General features: G+C 43.4%; 1 protein-coding gene across 3 annotated transcripts in view; it reads right to left on the bottom strand.

Annotated features, from left to right (window-relative positions):
• The window catches only part of lmx1bb (LIM homeobox transcription factor 1, beta b), a 52,839-nt gene that overhangs the window by 9,263 nt on the left and 25,189 nt on the right, over nt 1-18,387 (bottom strand). The gene's annotated exons all lie outside the window — the stretch shown is intronic.

Here is an 18,387-nt window from a genome sequence, read left to right on the forward strand (position 1 = left end):
TCAATCGGATTCAGGTTAGGGCTTAGGTCACTCCAAAGTTTTTTTTAAGCCATTCAGAGGTGGACTTGCTGGTGTGTTTTGGTTATCTTTGTCTATCATTAAATTTTGTTGGATGACCGGAAACATCTAAAGTGTGACAAATATGCAAAACACTAGGAAATCAGTGAGGGGGCAAACACTATTTCACACCACTGTATACTTATATCTGGTTTGATTATGACTGTTTCAGTATCTTGGTCCTGTGTAGTGTCCAGCTCATTTGGCCTTACAAAATATTTAACAATAGCCTGGAAGGCTTTACGACAAATTATTATTCACACTTCCATAAGCATAGTCCCATCTAGCCCGTTTTGGTGTTTTGGATGTAGTTATTTCAACTGCCAGGGAACTTCTATAAACCTCACCAAAACAAAGGCTCGAAACCAAACATAACAAATCAGGCTTCTTCAATTGGATCTTATCAAACGAATAGTTTGTCTAATCACTGCGCAAAGGACAATGAAACACAAAATGTAATCCATCCTCGGCAACACCAACATAAAAAAAGAAATAGACACTGCTTTATATATCTGCCTACTTTAATTGCCAATTGTAAAGTTCTACTTCTTAACTTTTGCATTCGGTGTTAATTAGATTTTTCTGCATTGTAATCATCTTTAATTTGAATGTAATTTCTAAGCGTTGGTTTCCCTCCACCGTTCCTTATATCTTAAGATTTATTTGAAAGTATTTATGTGCCACTTCAAGTTATCTCAACAAACATAATTTAAATTCGGAAACTGAAAATATTGCAGGGACCTCTCTCACCCGACAGTAATTACGTGCACGATGAGAGTTGAAGCTATTCTTCCTCGGGGACCTGAATGTTCAACAGGTCTTACCAACTTACATCTCTGCCTATCTGCTAATTGTCCAGGGTTACAGTGTTTGCCGTGCAGCGAAAGAGGTGCCTCCTTTGGCAGCTAGTCATCTGTTAAAATTTTAGGCTGAGCCCAGCCTTGCATCATTCCAAGTGAGCTCAGTCATGGGGACTGACCCCAACCCCCTCACAAGCCTGACCAAACCCCCCCCCCAAAAAAAAAAAAAAAAAACAGGCTAGATCATGCTCCAGTGCAGCAACTACTAAACCCTGATGATCTTAATCAAGCCTTTGTTGGCAGTTTATGCATTTCTTTCATATCCACACAATGCTCTATATGCATCAGATATCATATCATGATTCATTGCTGGTTAGTGGGCCTGGTCTGTCTGTATCTCATCTTACCGTCTAATATCGTGCCTCTGTGGCGCAACACTGCCTCTATCACCATTTCCTAGACAACACTTCCATCTTCTTTTATGTGCTTTCAGGAAGATGTTTGCATTGTTTTATTGGTGACTGAGTGGCATTTAATTTGCCCTCCGTTGTTTAGAAGAAGCCACATTAAATGGAGCAAGGAGGCAGGGAGTGTGGTTGATCTTGTCCAGCCGTAAAGCTGGATTTATTAGTGGCCTCTTTGTTTGCCCTGGTCTGGAAGACAGCTGGCAACCGCCTATCTATTTGTGGTGAACATCTATTTCATTGTGCAAGGCAGGGAGGTAGTGAGAGGAGCAATTGACATCATCTGCTGGTTCGGGACGGGGTTGAGCGATAGTGATGAATATAATGTGTAAATATGAGAAGAGGGGAAACCAAAGGGTGGTTTTGTTATGGTAATGGTGTTATAGGTACTGATTGAGTAGTGATATGGTGTGTGCGTGCGTGTGTGTGTTCACACATGTAAATGCATTTGTATGAACAGCTGTGTGCACGCTGGTAGCAAGTTTGGTTTTTGTTGTTGCCTCTGCAGCTTTCTAAAATAATTGCTTCACTGCTGCTCATCAGATCGCAATCGGGAGAGCTACATTTTATAACATCGTAATCACTTCACAACAATTAATAGCCTATTTTACTAGTTTCGAGATATCCATCCATCTATTCATCATAATGAGCATTACAACCTGGATCCATAAACTAAGGATGGTTAGACAGAGCATCTTCTTTTCTTTATAAAACAACAGAGATGTCAGCCCAGGCACTCTCTGGGTTCATAAAATCCTTTAATCTTTCATTTATTACAATAAGTTAAGAAGATTATTATTGAACTATGGAAAAACCTCTAGGATAATCCCCTGAAAAAGAAATTTCGGCATGTTTCTCAAACAAACATGGATCTTGTTTAACTGACCTGCCAACCTGGATCGGTTTTCTAAACAAACTACCCAGTTTGGCTTATAAAAAATAAATTAGAAAAAACATTTAGAACATTAGAAAACATTTTAAACACTGACTTATTCCCGCAAACGGCGCATTAATAGGCCAGTTTCTAGGTTTTAGAAGGATCGTTATAGGCTGGGCTCATCTTAAGGAGGCGATGGGTTTGTCAAGACAAAGTTCCCAGCTCTAAGTCTGTTTGGCTAAAGGTTGCCAGCTTAGGCTCAGAGAGAGCGCAAAAAGTTGAGGAAATGACTTATTAGCGCGGTTTTGATATGTCCAGCACTCCGTATTCACCTACGACCGCTCTCTAAAATCTTCTCATCTAGATGAAAACATTCTCATTCAGCCCTCTTTCCTTTCTTCTTTCTCCTTTGCCGAGTCTAATCTTGTAAGCCATTATTTTTCTATTTCCCCTCTCTGTCACTTTGCATTATTTTTGCTGCTGTAATTCCCATTCGTCCCTTCTGGAATCTTCCTGTCCTGCTTTGTCCTCGGGTCTAATCCGGACTTTCTGCCTGTTTTCAGTCCCCGGTCCCCTTTCTCAGTGGGGTTCAGATGGAAAAGCCATGCATGACGCCCCTTCTATGGCAACCACACCTCCACAGGAAGGCAACGCCGACTTTTCGGATGGGCAGAGAAGGCCTTTGAGAAGCTGGCAGCAGAAGTAAATCCTTCTCTAAGGAACAAGGAGAATTAGCAGGGAGCAGTGGACTAGGGATTTAACCCTACCCCTCTCCTTTGAAAGGCACAGTCAGTCCCACTCCTGCGGCTAGCCACAATCAAACAGAGGAGGAGTGGGGAGGTGGCAGCGGAGAACACAAACTCCCTGAATGACACAAGCAGTGGATTGTGGAGGAGCCTAATCCCACTTTAATACCTTTCCAAGTTCAGCTGCTAAAGAATGCTCTTTAAAACAACACCACTGTGTGAGCAGTGAAGGTTGACCAGAGGGAGGCACGCCATTCAACCTCCCTAACATTACCTGATTAGTGGTTTGAGGAACAGGCCGCTGCCAACAGGAGACAGAGAGGGAGATGTAAATGATTATTTTATATATAGAGAGAAAAACATATCAACAGGCGGTATTTAACTGGAAACTGCACCAAGATCTACAGGGATATTAAAGGGATATTAAAGATATCAAAGAAGATGTAGCTGCGACTGAAAATCAGACCTGAACTGATTTAAGTGATCAATTACCACTTTGTCCCTCTAGCTGATCCCAGTGACCAATCACATTAAAGCTTGTATCCACCTAAAATCCACTTTCTGGACGTTGAGCTGCTTTCGGTAACTTGACTCCCAGTGTTGCAGAGGTGAACCAGCATCAGTATAAAAAGACACCACAAAGGGGACCACCAGCGCGACAGTCGCGTCCCGGCTCTCGCCTTTCCTCCTCCCACACCTGAGCGCACAGATCAAGTGATGAGACCCTCCCGTGTGGATCAATGGCTGCATCTCAAGCCAAGAGAACTGTCAATATTTACCCAGGCCTCCCCGGGACGGGACTCATAAATGAAAAGAAGAGGCCATCTCAGCACATACCTCACTCCCGGAGGAATCATTACATCCCTCTTTTTAATCCTGTGTCCACATACCTGTAATCCCTTGTCTGTTCTTTTTTTTTTTCTAAGGATGTCGCTCTCTCTCCGTGACAGATTATCACACTGCTGAGGCTTGTAAGGCTTGCAAGAAAATGCACAAAATGCAGCATCAACAACAGCAGATAGGACCCAACCCCCAACCCCTCCACACACACACAAAAAGAACAATTATAAAGTGGGCAAAGGCCAGAAACAAGTGAACACTTAAAGTGAGTAAAGTGCAGCTGAGAAACGTCGGCCTCTGTGTCGTTCATCTTCTATCCTTTCTGTTTTTGCAAGCGCTTTGGAGAACTATCCACGCTCCCTTTGAGCAGATTATGGGCAACTTAAAGTGTGACAACATCTTAAGCTCTCACCACATGTTGCCAGTGATTGCCCTTCTACAGACATTACATTTAATGCTTCTGCTGCAGTGATAAGCATCAGGAGGACTGGATGGGATAAAAGGAAACCAGAAGAATAAGAGAGAAGGTTGGAGGGGGGCAGAGGGGATGAGTATGGAGCTGTTTATGCTGCTTGATAATCACGCTACATTTAGCAACACGTGCAATAGTCTCACCTAACTCCCCTTTTGCTATTGAACAACACTCTGAGAGACAGCAGAAGAATTTAGGAAAGAACAGCCAGAGCTATTATGTCACCACAGCCCTTCAAAGACAGAGGGGATGAGGATTATCCCGGCAGCAGCTGTAAGCTATTACTTTGAAGATGGGCTCTCGTGTTTGGGCAGGAAACCTGTGGCCATGCCAATCATGCAGAGGTGAGAGATGAGGCCTGTGAGCCAGGTCAGGAAAGGGCCCTCCGGACGGGATGGAGAAAATGACTTACTGGCTAAAGCTCAAGTCAGTCATTTCACAGACTGCCTGACACAGCTGATGAGCATGTTTCCAGGACTTTTTACTTTCAAGGCAGACTAGTTCACTTAGATTTTTTGGTGGTTATGCTCATTCACATTCTTGCTAATAAGTCTTTTTTTTTCTTCTTTTTTTTTTACTTTAAAGCGAAGTATGTGAGTAGAACCAGTGTCCAGGCAGACTACATTAGCAGAAATACTACAGCACAAACCAGGATAAAACCAGAGAATATATAAAAGATAGCAGTAGCCTTTGTGACCTCTCCCAGCGAAACATGATATTCGTTGTCTTTTGATCTAATGGGGCTCATAATATAAAAAACAAACGTCGTGATGTATTCAAACACAGCTGCAACTAGCGATTGAGGTGATAAAATCATTGAGGAAGTCTTTCCTTAGGTCATAAATCAAGTGATAAGTAGAGTCCTTTTCTCACTCACTTCCACAGAATCAGACTTCTATTTAAAAACAGTGGAGTTGCCCCCTGCTGGCAATAAGAAAGAATGCAAGTTTGTTGCAAGTTGCCGCTCCACTGGCTTTTCCATCACAGTGAATGAAATGGATATGGAAAAAGTTACTAGCAATAACATTTTACACTGACCAAGGTTTGTAGGTCAGACTCTGATTTCTGTTTAAATGCAGGAGAAGTCAGTTACCTGTGGAAATGGTTAGCTTGGTTCAACCAAATTTAAAATCCACCAAACATGAGTCAAAAGGACAGAGCTTATCTGTTTTTGATGTGCTAATGCTACAGTAACATGCTGTAGCCCTGTTTTATCTAATATTTATTTTCTCGCGGATCTCAAAGAATTATCTTGACAAACAGCTAGTGTATCAAACGAAAAGCTTGTTTCTCCTTCACGTTTTCAGATTATATTCTGTCCTGTTTGCTGTCTGAAAAGCACCAAACTAATCCGTCACAGCAGAGACTTTCCAAACTGTTGAACAGCCACTATTTTAGTTTTTTTTTTTCACAAGACACGCCTTAATAAGGGATAATTGGTTTTGTAGCAACTGTATCAAGAGCTTTGGCCATAGAAGAAAACATTTGATCCCCAGATGTTTAGCTACATGTGAAAGGGAGGACGGCAAACCTTTTCAACTTCGTCTCAGCATTGTGAAAATTACTTTGCTATGTACATTTACGCTGACCTCTGCACGTGGCAGACACACAAGCCTAAAAATAATCTGAATTTGGCTGATACGAGTGTTTGATTGCTTGCAGAGGGGCCTAATGATAAAAGCAGATTCGAATAAGGGGGAGCCTGTACATTAACGCACCATATTTTTGTGTGTAAAGCAGATAAAGTGTCATTGATTCTTTCACCATGAAAGGAGCCTGAAACAAACTTTCGGCCTGCGTGAGCAGTAAAGTGTTAAAAAGTAGTAGCGATGATGCCGTCTGCATAAACAACCTCTGTGGCTGACCTTGTTTCATAGTATCAGCATTTCTCTTTGGAGCATAGATTCATGGAGAGTAATGAAGCCAAATAAAAAGTGCCATGCTTCTGCTCCCAAAGGCCAGCTCCAGTCAGCTCTAAAAGCTGCTTAATCACCATCCCGTGCTTACTACATTAGCATAATAATGGCCTTTAAATTGAGGCTCTTTGTTTTTTAATTAAACTCCCAGCAGGTAAAAGTAAAACACATTAACGGGAAATGTGTACACCACTAATGGCCCAAAGGTGCCTTCTTCATCACGTAGCTCTGGCCACAGGGTTCTGCTTGTTTCCTGCACCGAAGCGCAGCACCGGCAGCCTGCGAGCTCACAGGGGAGGAATGAGACAAGCTGATTGCACTTGGCATAGCAAAGATAATAGCAGGAAGAGGTGTTCGATGTGTTCGAGTATGCATATATGCACCTGCCCTGCATCTCAGAGGGAGCGTGCGCGATAATAGCTGCTGAACAGAGCTACACTAAATCTGTAAAAAAAAAAAGGCGGATCTTACAGTGAATGTGGAGTCAAATGTTTCCAGGATCATCTATCCCACATGTCCACTATTGTGAAAATAAATACGGCCACTTTATTTCTATGGCAGCATGAGCTCCTATGTGCTGGAATGTACGGCTCCTCAGACGAGTCTCCCCGCACCCCCCCATGACTAGACGGACATCCCAGGCATATCTGTGTGTGAGGCTATACTGCACAGCTGCAAAAAGAAATCCTAACCCTTAAGTCATTATTCAAATGATCTCATTCCATGCGCCGTGCTCTTCACAGATTACGCAAATCCCGAAATACAGTTAAGAGAGAACGTGTTGTTCGAACAGACTGCCTCTAAACATGCAGACCACGTCTCAGTTTTCCTCGACTATGCTCTCGTTGAAAACGAGCGTTTCTGCTGTGTGGTATCAAGCTATATGGCATACGACAGAGTCAGTGCCATGCCGTGTTCAAGCTCTGTCTTGCAGCATCAGTTTACCCAGTGCCTCTCTCCTTTACACCGATCTGCTAATGAGTCACTAGGAAAACAGCGTGGAAATAATCCTCCGCTGCCACACAGGTAGAACAAAGCTCATGGAGTGAAAAGGACAGTGTATTGGGCAGCAGAGGAGGCTAAGTACACATCTAAATACAAGAGTAAGCAGGCGAGCACACACGATGCTGTTTGGACAGCTGGTCTTCCTGAGTATGTAAAATGAGTGCAACATCGCATTTAAGTACGGTTTTTAGAGCTCAGAGCAAACAATATGGTCACACGCCCCCGAGTGACAGTGTCAGTGAAGAAATTATGACACTGGAGATTTGGAGATTTATTCTTTTACTTATTCTTTAAAAACATTTTTTTTTAAAAAGACAGTAATTTAAAAGGCGGTTTATTCCGCCTCCTGTAAGAAGCCATCACTGATAGATTTGACAGCTTTACGACACAGACACGAGAAGCAAGTCTGGACTGCTCCTGCTGAGACACCCGTAAAAATCACTCGCACCCTTTTTGTATATGTTTTAATAGCGCTGTTTGTCCGTCCTCCTTCCAGGCTGATCTGCGTGAGGTGAAGGGGACTATAGTGCTTATGCAGGACTGCGATCGACTGCTGCTTCTGAGGGAGCGAGCAGAACGGCGAGAGCGATGGCTAGTGAGTGTAATGGCTATCAGATGTTATATGACTACAGTTTAGCTTTTTTTTTCTTCGTAAGCAACAGTCAATTTGAAAAAGTTGCAGCAGCGAAAACAATTTGCATCTCACGTCCAGTAAAATAACACAGATTAGATTAAATCATGATGTGCATAATTACAAGAGGTTTGAAACACGGTCTAAGACACTTTACTTTCTTCATTATAAGAAAATAAATGGACTCGGCTTTCAGATTCAGCGCTGGAATGGTTAAAAAACAACATTTGGATTGGAGGGCTTTATAATTACTATTGACCCAGAGGTTCTGGGTCTAAGAAATAAAACAAACAGTAATATGAGGTGTTCAAAAGCACAAGTCTGCAAATATGCAAAGACAGGGTCTGGTGGAGAGCATCGCGCTTCGGCTTCTTTTCTCCGGCTCCTAATCTGTGGGCCTACACAATATTAAGACGGCTTTGGAGCCACTTGTGACCCAGCTGTGCACTAATGAAAAATTCCACAGCTCTGTGCGGAGGCCAGTGGAGCTTGACCCCTTTCCACCCTAAACCAAGCAATGTCCATCTTGAGGAGTTTACTAGGGCTCAAAGATACTAGATTAAAAGGTAGAAAAAGGAGAAAGAGAGACAATCTGGGAAAGTCTAGAAAAAAAAGCCCTTATGTGCTTCCCATCCTTTTCTTCCTCCAGTCTTTAGTATATTGGTGTGGAGTAAAGTGTTTGCCCAGGTTTTAATGGACAGAGATGATCTGGAGATCATTGTGACTGAGGATGGTTGCATAAGGGGGTCTCTGTTTACTTATCAGAGATTCGGCCTAAGCCCAAAATTACTTTGGAGCGAGTGAATGTGAGGCAACCGGGAATTAGACGTCGTTCACAAGATCCGGATCCATGTGTTTGTGATCCCTCTGCCCTTGATTCTCTGTGTCCGCGTCTCAACCGAGACAAAAGTCAGCACCATAGAAACAGATGTCTAAAGAACACCAAACATGAATGAGTCTGCTGACTGCACAAGCGTATACAGTGATAGCAAAGATGTTAACTACTTAGAAGGGTCAATAAGCAGTGAGAGTTTTTATAAGGATGTATACATTTTAGGCTTGTCTATCTTTCATTATCTTTTCTGTTTTTTTCCTCCTCCTTTGCATTTATTTATCTGAACTTAAAGATAATTTAAAGAACGCCCACTCATCTGCTTTACGTGCTATCATGTGGCCTCACAGATACACAGACATGCAGATAAGATCTAGGAAAAAAGCCAAGAAATGCAAGGGGGGGGGGGGAGAGACAGACAAAAAACACACAATGAAAGGAAGATGGATGAAAATATGGCTCACATAATTTCATAAGAGTGTTTTTTAAAGAGCTAGTTGGGGATTTTAATTACTGTATAACATTGTTCACTGATATCAGAAGACAGTGGCGGCTGAACGATCGCAGCAGGATAGATCAGCAGAGCAGGATCAATAGCAAGCACTTTACCGGTCAACTCAAATTCTCATCAGAACGAATGATAATAATCCTCCTCTCCAGGGGACTCCGAATCATTGATACTCTCAAATTGTCACATACTTTAAAAGATGAGCGCGGTATTCCTTGAGGGAATGGACTGCAGAGCTAAACGTGCAGTGGGATTGAGGTGGCGCAGGGGTGAGAGGAGATAAAAAAGAAAAGAAAGGAAAAAAAAGCAAATGAAAAATAAACATTGTTATTGAAAGACAGGATGCTCTAAGACCCGGGGGCTGCGGATTAGCATTCAGATTAGCATTCAAATAATATATTTGAATTTCTGATCAGCAATCCTCTTCAAAGAGCTAAATCCCAAGATTAGCAGGTGTTATGCTAAAAAGCTGTGTTTTTTTTTTTCCTTTTTTTTTTGTGTCGGGAACGTAGCTACACTAGCCAAACAAATATGTCTTTGAGTGTGAAGAGCTGGCATGGATATGGTTGTAACCATGGCGACTGACTGGTAGTTAGGAGCCCTGGAGAAAGCTGCAGTGTTGGAATGTGTCAAACAGACAGAGGGGCGCACACACACCGCAGAGCAAACCAAAAACCTGCTGTTTCACTAAAGACCATCGGCTACATTATTGAGACCACCTACAAATTCCCAGGAGATTCAGGTCGAGAGCGAAAGAAAGGTCATTTTGCATCATCATATAAATATATTTAGATATATTTTTAAAATATATTCTTTTCCAATTGGTTTGATTTAAGGATGCCTGGTCCAGCCAAGGGAGTCAGATGTGAAAAATGATGAATTCATGCTTGTCTGGTTTCCACAGAAAGATGAACTGAAACAAAATCTGCTATCCTTTTTCCCTAACACATGTCCCTTTATATCACAGTATATAAAGCAGTGTAATGTTACCACAGTTTATGTTATATTTCAAGAGCTACACTATCAGCAGCAATGCAGTTAATAATATTTTCTAAATCTCTGTGGACTTTACATTTGTATAGGCTGAAAGTAGATTGAAATGCCCACTGCACGCCTCCCGCGAAAAGACTTTATTTGCTCTGCATAAGGCTACACATATCCACATAACACACGTGACATATTTCACCTCATGTTCATCAGTCAAGTAGGTGAGATGTGTGTTAAAATATGTAAAAAAAAAAAATAGATAAATGAAACCAAATTCCTCACTGTATGCAAGATGCAAATGTGTGATGTTTTATGACATTACATGCGAAATGTGCACTTAAAATTAAAATAATGTATCCAGAAAAGTGTCAAAGGACAAAATGTAACTAAATTCATTTGAGCTACAGTTAAAAACAAACCTTTAAAGACATGTTTTATGAATACAAAAACATATCAGGACACTGTATAATACATCACAAAGCCTTTATTTTACCGACTACAGTAAAATAACAAACGAGCTGCATATGTAACCGCAGTCACAGAACTTTTTCAGTGTACTATCATAAGTAACTGTCCATGCCGATATGAGAGATTTTGTTAATTTTAGTCATTCTAAGGGTCTAAGTTCCTCTACCAGCCATATAATTAGCCAGTTTACAGCAAACATATTGAAGCAGCTACTTTGAGAATCAGTATGTATACCTGCGTGCAATCCTGCAGTATTAGTCCCTACGCTATTTTCTTTTCTTTCTTTTTTAGCTCTACCTTCCACACAAGATACAAATAACTCTAGAAGAACAATATAGGAATTGTCTGTACAGGCTGCAACATGCGTTGTGTACGTGGGTGTTTGTGTATTTAATCTTGAAAGGGAAATTCTCTCTCCATTGTAGCAGCTAATGTTACTGCGAAACTATTTTGTTCATGACTTAAAGTACTCAAGCATGCATTTTGCCCTGGGAGGTCTGGCAGAGGAGTTGTCTGATGCCCTCACTGCTTCTTTCTGTCTACTTTCCACTGTTTTTTTCCCACACACCCACCCACCCACACACGCACAACAAACATTTCTCTGTCATGTGGTTGGTGGAGTGTAAAATCTCATCTCTCCAGCTGGAAGAGAACCGGTTCTACAAAATTCCCTTTTCTTCACGTGGAGCCTCTAAGGCATGGAACGGAATGGCAAAGCATGGCACGGCACATCTGGTCCTCTCCCTGAACCGACCGGCAGTGTATCTGCATGGCCCCGCGGCGCTTACCTCGAGTCAACTCAGTGGCCTTACCACAGCCTCTTAGTGACTGCATTATGACCCCTAATAGAGCACTGACATGGTTTATTTTCCCTTTGCTTTGGCTCTGGACTCGGCAAATTGACAATGCATTGTGCCGTAGAGCACAGAGCTACAGATGCCTCGACTCGGATGATTCATACATATAAGGCCCGCTTAAACAGCTTGATATGAATTCTCAAGAGAGTATGATGCGCAGCAGCTGTAGTTATGCATATTTGACTGCGAACAAGGCCAATCTCACCGGTGCCCCAGCCACTCATTGTACACCCAATTCGGCTGATATGGATCCTTATTTGTCTTCAGAAGTGATGACAATGTCTCCCGCGACAGTGACACCCGTGGTCAGCCCTCTCAGCATGGAAAAAGGTTTGCATTCACCAACCAATTTTACACTCTCTTTGGGTCCAGGAGTGTCTTTGTGTGCTGGGGAGCAGCCCATTCTCCGTGGCTGCCTGAAAAAAGCAGCTGTTTCTATAACGCTGTGGCAGCACTTTATGTTGCAGAATGATAAATGAAGGGGACGAGGCAGAGCTGAGGTGCAGCTGAAGCATGCAGAAACAATGGCGGAGGAAGACCCGTGCGCTACATGGATATGCTCTGTGCGCCTTTCTCTTTCAGTCTCAACTTCACTCTTGCTTACCCACACACACGCATTCACTCTCTCTCTCTGTAGGTTAGACTCTCGAGCTCAGCCATAGCCAGAGGTTATGAGAGCGTGTTGAAGCAAGGGGGGAGGCTGGGGGGTGGGCTAACAGAACTGACACGTCCCACCAGTCTCCGTACAGACCCAGGGGAGTGGGAGGTCGCGGTCGCTGTCCCACCGGGACCTGTCGCTCCTCTGTCCTCGGGGCAGTCATCTTCCTTTCCGCCACCGACCTAATGACAGAGCCCCGAGGCCTCATCACTCCACCTTCACCCTCCCCTTCCTCCTGCATCCCTCCCTCCACATCTCCTCCCAGCTCCACGCTTCTCTCAGTTCTCCCTGTTGTCCTACCCAGGTGCCTGTCAGAGGGTGCCTGCTCTGCGACTGGTGTAGCTGTCCACATAAAGGAGATCCACCCCTGCTTCCCCCCCGCCACCCACCCTACCCCTTCTTCTCCCCATGGCCCCAGGCTCAGCCTTTCATTTTGAAGTGGCGCGGGCCAGCTCTGCACCAGCCTGGGTCCTCGGCCTGCAGCCTGCACCATTGTTTGGCCTCAGAGAAAGACTATTATTTCAACTCAATTTACTGTGAGTAAACACTGAGTGATAAGGCCCCCTGTCCTATCCTTCACACACACACACACACTTTTTCTGATCCCTCCCTCCCTGACCGTGGGCTGTAATATACGCTGCCAACAAATCACTGCTCTCAGCCCGTTGCTATCACCAGCTTTAGAATGGAGCTTACTAATTCACTTTCCAACACAGATCAGAGGACAGGCCTCATGTGTTTCAGAATATGGCTCCACCACTGAGTGGCATTTAAAAGGACTTGTGGCCCTATGGTGGACTGTTATAAATTTTAAGTAACAGCATTCTCACATCCTTAAGATACCATTCACATGCTAAACCTGAGCTAATCTGGTGTGAATATGCAAAGACATCAGCCGGGAAACAGCGCCGCGACAGTTTATTAAAAGAGAGCGTTTTAATCATTTTTCCACATCGGCGTTATGAAAGACGGCCCGTATGATGTATGGCTCATCGGAATAATCGTGATGGTGGCTTTTTGTGTTTTCTAGACAATGGATGCGGAGCGACTCGCAGCTGCAGGAGTGAGGCGCTGTGGCCAAGTTAACAATATTAGACTCTGCATGCAACTGAAGCAGCAGACTCGACTAAAGGTAAAATTCTTCACAGATAAATGTGAGGCTGGACTGATTTTTTTTTCTGGTGGTGGAGCCTCTTTTGCTTTAAACCTAAAAAAAAAAAAAACACCTCACAAAGAGCCCTGTTCTGTTTTTCATTGTTTCACCACAGAAAAGCCCTCAGTCCCTCTTCTGAGTGAGGAACTGTACTATGTCTTAATTATACGGAATTATCAGCCAGCTTTAAATAGCAGTCGTTTGCACTGTCTTCGCCTTATGTGGCTAATACAATTATTGGGAGCCTACTTTATCTTAGGCAGAAAGAGGCTGACACAGTAGCACAAACTAATGCGATAAAAGCTTAGCATATCACGGCTTGATTCGAGGATTTTAAAGGTAAGTGTTTATGACAAGGTAATAATGCCTCATGCAAAAGGCTGGCCTGTAAATTGGTTAGTTAGGGCATGATGGATGAGGGGGAGCCTAACCTTATTTCCAATAGAGCCTCTTGATTTCTAGAGCTGAGGATAATGAATTTGATTTAATTACACCATCCCCTCATCTAATTAAGAGTGGGAGAAATCTGACCCTGCGTGTAGTCTTAAAAACAGACACTACTTTGAACCATATGGACGTATCCAAACAAAGGTTGTAATTGAACAATTTTGAGCTAAAAGAATGCTTCTATAAAGAGGCATCACATTAGTCATGACTCCTATTTATCCATCCCGCTTTGCATGAAATAAGAAAACTTAATGAATGAATTGAAAAAAAAAAATATCGCATGAAATAAAAACAAACTACCAGCCCATTAAGAACTGAGATGAGAAGATAGGACTGGGGATCAGGCAACAGCTATAAAGGCCCAATTAAAGTAGTGATTCATCATCAGATTATTAATGAAGCTTGTGAGGGTCCTCTGCAGTATTGGTAATGGGCTGGTTGGCCTATCGCTCCCTAAACCCTTTGGGTAGACTTGCTCCTTACACTGCCAAGGTAATCTCTTTAAAGGCCAAGGAGATCCAGCCCACCATTCCCCCAAAGGCACCCTTGTGACGCTCCCACCGCCTTCTATACTCTCACGCTTCACCTCACAAGCTTGACAACTCTCATTATGGCTCCAACTTTTCTAGGCTTCACCTCGGAGAAACAAACTCTCTCAACTTGATCATTCTGACAGTCCCGGTTGTTGTATTTGTCATCCTCCGACTAACTGGAAGTGCTCACAAGAGCCGGGGATCTGAGGAGAAATGATGTAGAGCCTGCCTCACTCAGAGCCGGATTTCCAGAGTCAGCTCTGATTTTCTTGAGGCTCTCATGATGACGATAGGTGTGGGCAACTAAAATATCCTAAATCAGCCATTATTAGCGCCTACAGTATGCTGGAAAACCTTATAGTACTTATCACTGGCAATCTATCACCTAGTGCTCACTTGTAGGCTGAAGAACCAGCTCACAGTATAGAACACCATAGATATTTAGGTAGCCACCACCACAGATCCAATTACCTGTAACACACACTTCAGTTTATCTCACTCCCAGTCATTATCTAAATTGCCAACATATTATTAGGGTACCTGCTTGAGAAGTGTGTGTGTGTGTTTCCTTTTTGTCTCCTAATAGAGCCCAAAGGGAGTGTTGTTTTGCACATAACCCTCTGCAGGCTGTAAAAGAATGGGTTTTTCTAACCGCTGTCCAAAACAAAAGGCACGCAGGAAGCACTTCACCATTATACACCGGCCACAAACCTATCTGTCGTGACATGATGAGTAGTAGAATCAGGAGATTAATTACGTGATTGTAGAAAAAAGAAGCAAAGCTCTCAGTCAGAGAGGTCCCTCATTACGTTACCTCGTCCTCCACAGGAACCCAATTGACTTTAGAGGCAGGCAGCTCCTCCACAGAGGATCTACACTGATTGAGAACTGTGGCAACTATCAACAGTTGATATCTGCATGGCCTCAGAAGCTGTGTCGAGCCAATCAAATTGCAGAGGTGAGGCGAATCATTGGAACAAAATTTGTTAGCTATACAACATTGAGGGTTTTGGGGCCTAAGTGAACTCAGAACAAGCAAATACATCAAAAACCATGGAGCAATTTCATTGCGTGTATATTGATATATATCAGCATGTGTGTGGGGAAGTGTATCACTTTTGACTGCCAACATTCCTCTCATGATCGCCGATATTAATAAAATAGTACTCTCAGAGCAGAGAACCTTCAACTGCAATAATAGAGTGGGCGGTTTCGCCGTTCTATTTCCAGTTGGTGGAAACACCCTCCTTTCTGTGCTGTGTTTTGTTCTCTACGCTGGCACTTATTTAATGAGCAGACCAGCGCCGAGACTGTCACAAGCCCACAAAGGGAGAGCTGAAAGCCAATCGCACTTCACATCATTCAAATCAAGCCCATGCAAGTGAGATGTACTCTTGACACTGGCCGCTCCTCCGAGAGCCATATATGCAATTGCAGAAAAGCTGCGGCTGAAAATGTCTCATCCATAGGGACGCTCACAAGCAATAACACACTATATGAGAGACAGACAGCTAGATTGAATAGAGAGACAGCTAGACAGGCAGAGATCAAGTCCAATCCTGCTCCCGTCATCTGGCTGTGCGTTTCACAGGTCAGGCTTAGTTAATCTAATTCCTGGGCTTTCCCACAAAAAAAAAGAAAGAAAAAAAACCCAAGTGCCACTCAGGAGAAGTGTCAGGGAGAGAAAGAGAGAGAGAAATAAAGAGAAGGGTTGTGAAGTGGCTGTGGAGAGGGCTGTTGGTGGCGGTGGTGGGCTTGAATAATTATGAATCAGGGAGCTTAACCTTCTGGGGAGTTAATTTGAAGAGCACTGGGGATAGGGGAGTGGGACTCTTTATTTCCCTGGGGTGCCCCTAATGCCATTGTGAGGGAATGGAGAGATCAGGACACGCGGCAATATCGTGTCTGTTAGCCACCATATGACGAGCTGACCCCAGGACCGCGCTCACAATCACACCTGCCGTCATCAGGACTAATTTGTTAAACATATCAATAGTGCTCGGCCGGCCTTTTCTCTGCCGCATCGAACCATTGATTCAGCGTCCGCGCTGAGTGACAACACGCTGCCCCTTGATTTCACTCCCTCCTGTCCACAAACAGACACATTAAATCACCTTACTATCTCTTGGCTGTTTGTTTTGCTTTTATTTGATTATTTTTTAAGGGAATGGGGGAAAATAAAAGTCTGAGGATTAAAGCACAAAATTGGCACTCTTTCAGCAGATTCACAACAGCTAAAGTGCACCTACTAAAATGCGCCTGTTTATGTCCATGACCTTTTTTTAAATTTTGCCTCCACCCTGATGCACAGTAGGCAGGGAGAGACACAAACTAAAGAACAAGGAAAGACAAAGAGGGGATAGAGACACAAACTGAAGGTTAGATAAATCACAGCGTGAAGAAATGATACTTTGCAGCCCTTGGCTCTGTGAGCTGGAATTCTTTTATTTGGAGTGGGGGCCTCTGTCCCAGGCTCTCACTGGGAGAGTCTCCTGTCATGTTTGCAAGCATGGAGGTTGAGAGATTGGCCGACTAGCTAGCTGGCAGAAAGACCCCGTTGTGTGGCTATGGCAGCAGCAGCAGCAGCCTATGGCAGCACAGACGCCGACATCTGGATCCTGTTTGCTCGGAGCACACTCAGACAGGCCTGACTCTGCCAAGGGGAATCTAAGCCCTTTGATTTCTACTCCCATGGCCTGCTCTAATTGTCATCCCTCATTATTTAGTCAAAGGTGGAGGATGAATCATAAACTATTACAGAGAAATGACATTTTCTGCTCCGAGAGAAATCCTCCTTAGTCTCGCTCCCTGTCTCATCTGAGCTGATAAGGACAATGAATTCTATACACGGCTGGAGTACAAACATCTCTCATGTGTGCTTGTGTCATTAAGATCTGGCCGAGGGGGTCTGTGTTCCTCTGAAACTACAAGTGATGCAAGCGGGGAAGTGCAAAAGTCACAATAGATTTGATGACAATTCTCAGTTAGAGACTTGGGGGGGGGGGGGGGGGTTGGTAAATTCTTTTTCAAAATAAAAGTCTGTGCAATTGGAGTGATTCCACAAGAACTGTGTCTAAGTTGGTGTATAAAGGTTACACATGTTAAGAGTTTCACCCAAATGATTTTGTCAATCATAGGAAACGCTGGCAGCAATTTATAGCTAGCAGGTAGAGCACATTCATGTTATCTGGAAAAAAAATCACGTAAATATATATAAATGTGACATTTGTAAATAAGTGAGAAAAAAAAATCGGGCAGATTGACGAGAGGGCAAGAGCCGCGCTTGGCCAAAAACAACAGTTTTCTAATCCAATAAAGAAATTTTCAAACACATTTCTTTTTGAGACGTCATTGTCTGAAATGAGATCGAATACTGTATAACAAATATATAATAATCTAATATGCGGTTGCTTTAATCACAGGAACAGCTGAGTCTAGCTAATAATCTGGCCGGTAATGACAGCTATATGTTTCTGTGCACAGCACGGGGCCAAGTGAGAACAAGTTCTGTTGATATAAAATGACTGATAGGGGGAGAGCTACCTTTGATAATTCCCCATGTTTGTTTTGGAAACTCACTGATGTATGACCGTGTCCCACGCTTAAGTGTATTTGACTACAATATGTGCCCTGTTCATTACCTGTGAAGTGGAATGTGTCTTGTGCTTCCGACGACACCAAACGGCGTCTGTTTGTCAGTCAATCAACAGGGACGAAGAACAGTGATAACAGATTGCTAAATTCTAAAGTGAAGCGCTTCTAAGCTCTCCGGTATCAATGTTTTCCTGGGTGAGACCGGGTTTCAGTGCAATGCACAGCTTACTGTACATTTGCAGGAATTCTGAATGAGAGAGATGCATATCAGCCCCCTTCTCGCTTACACTGCTTTGAGTCTTCTTCTTTTTTTTTTTCCTTTAGAGCCCATCATTCACTCACCATTCACTCACGAGCTAGATGAGCAATTTCTCCTACTGAACGTTAAGCCTGCTATCAGATTAAGTAGTCTCTGATTTCAGCGCTAATTGTGCACGTCCACTTAAGAAGCTGACAGGCTGGCGAATGAGGAGGCTTGCAGGCCTCTGCAGCACGACACTCATCCATCACAGCCTAACCGATTGCATCCCTCTGAAGGCTCA

This window comes from Rhamphochromis sp. 'chilingali', assembly GCF_963969265.1.
Source record: "Rhamphochromis sp. 'chilingali' genome assembly, chromosome: 10".
NCBI lineage: Eukaryota > Metazoa > Chordata > Actinopteri > Cichliformes > Cichlidae > Rhamphochromis > Rhamphochromis sp. 'chilingali'.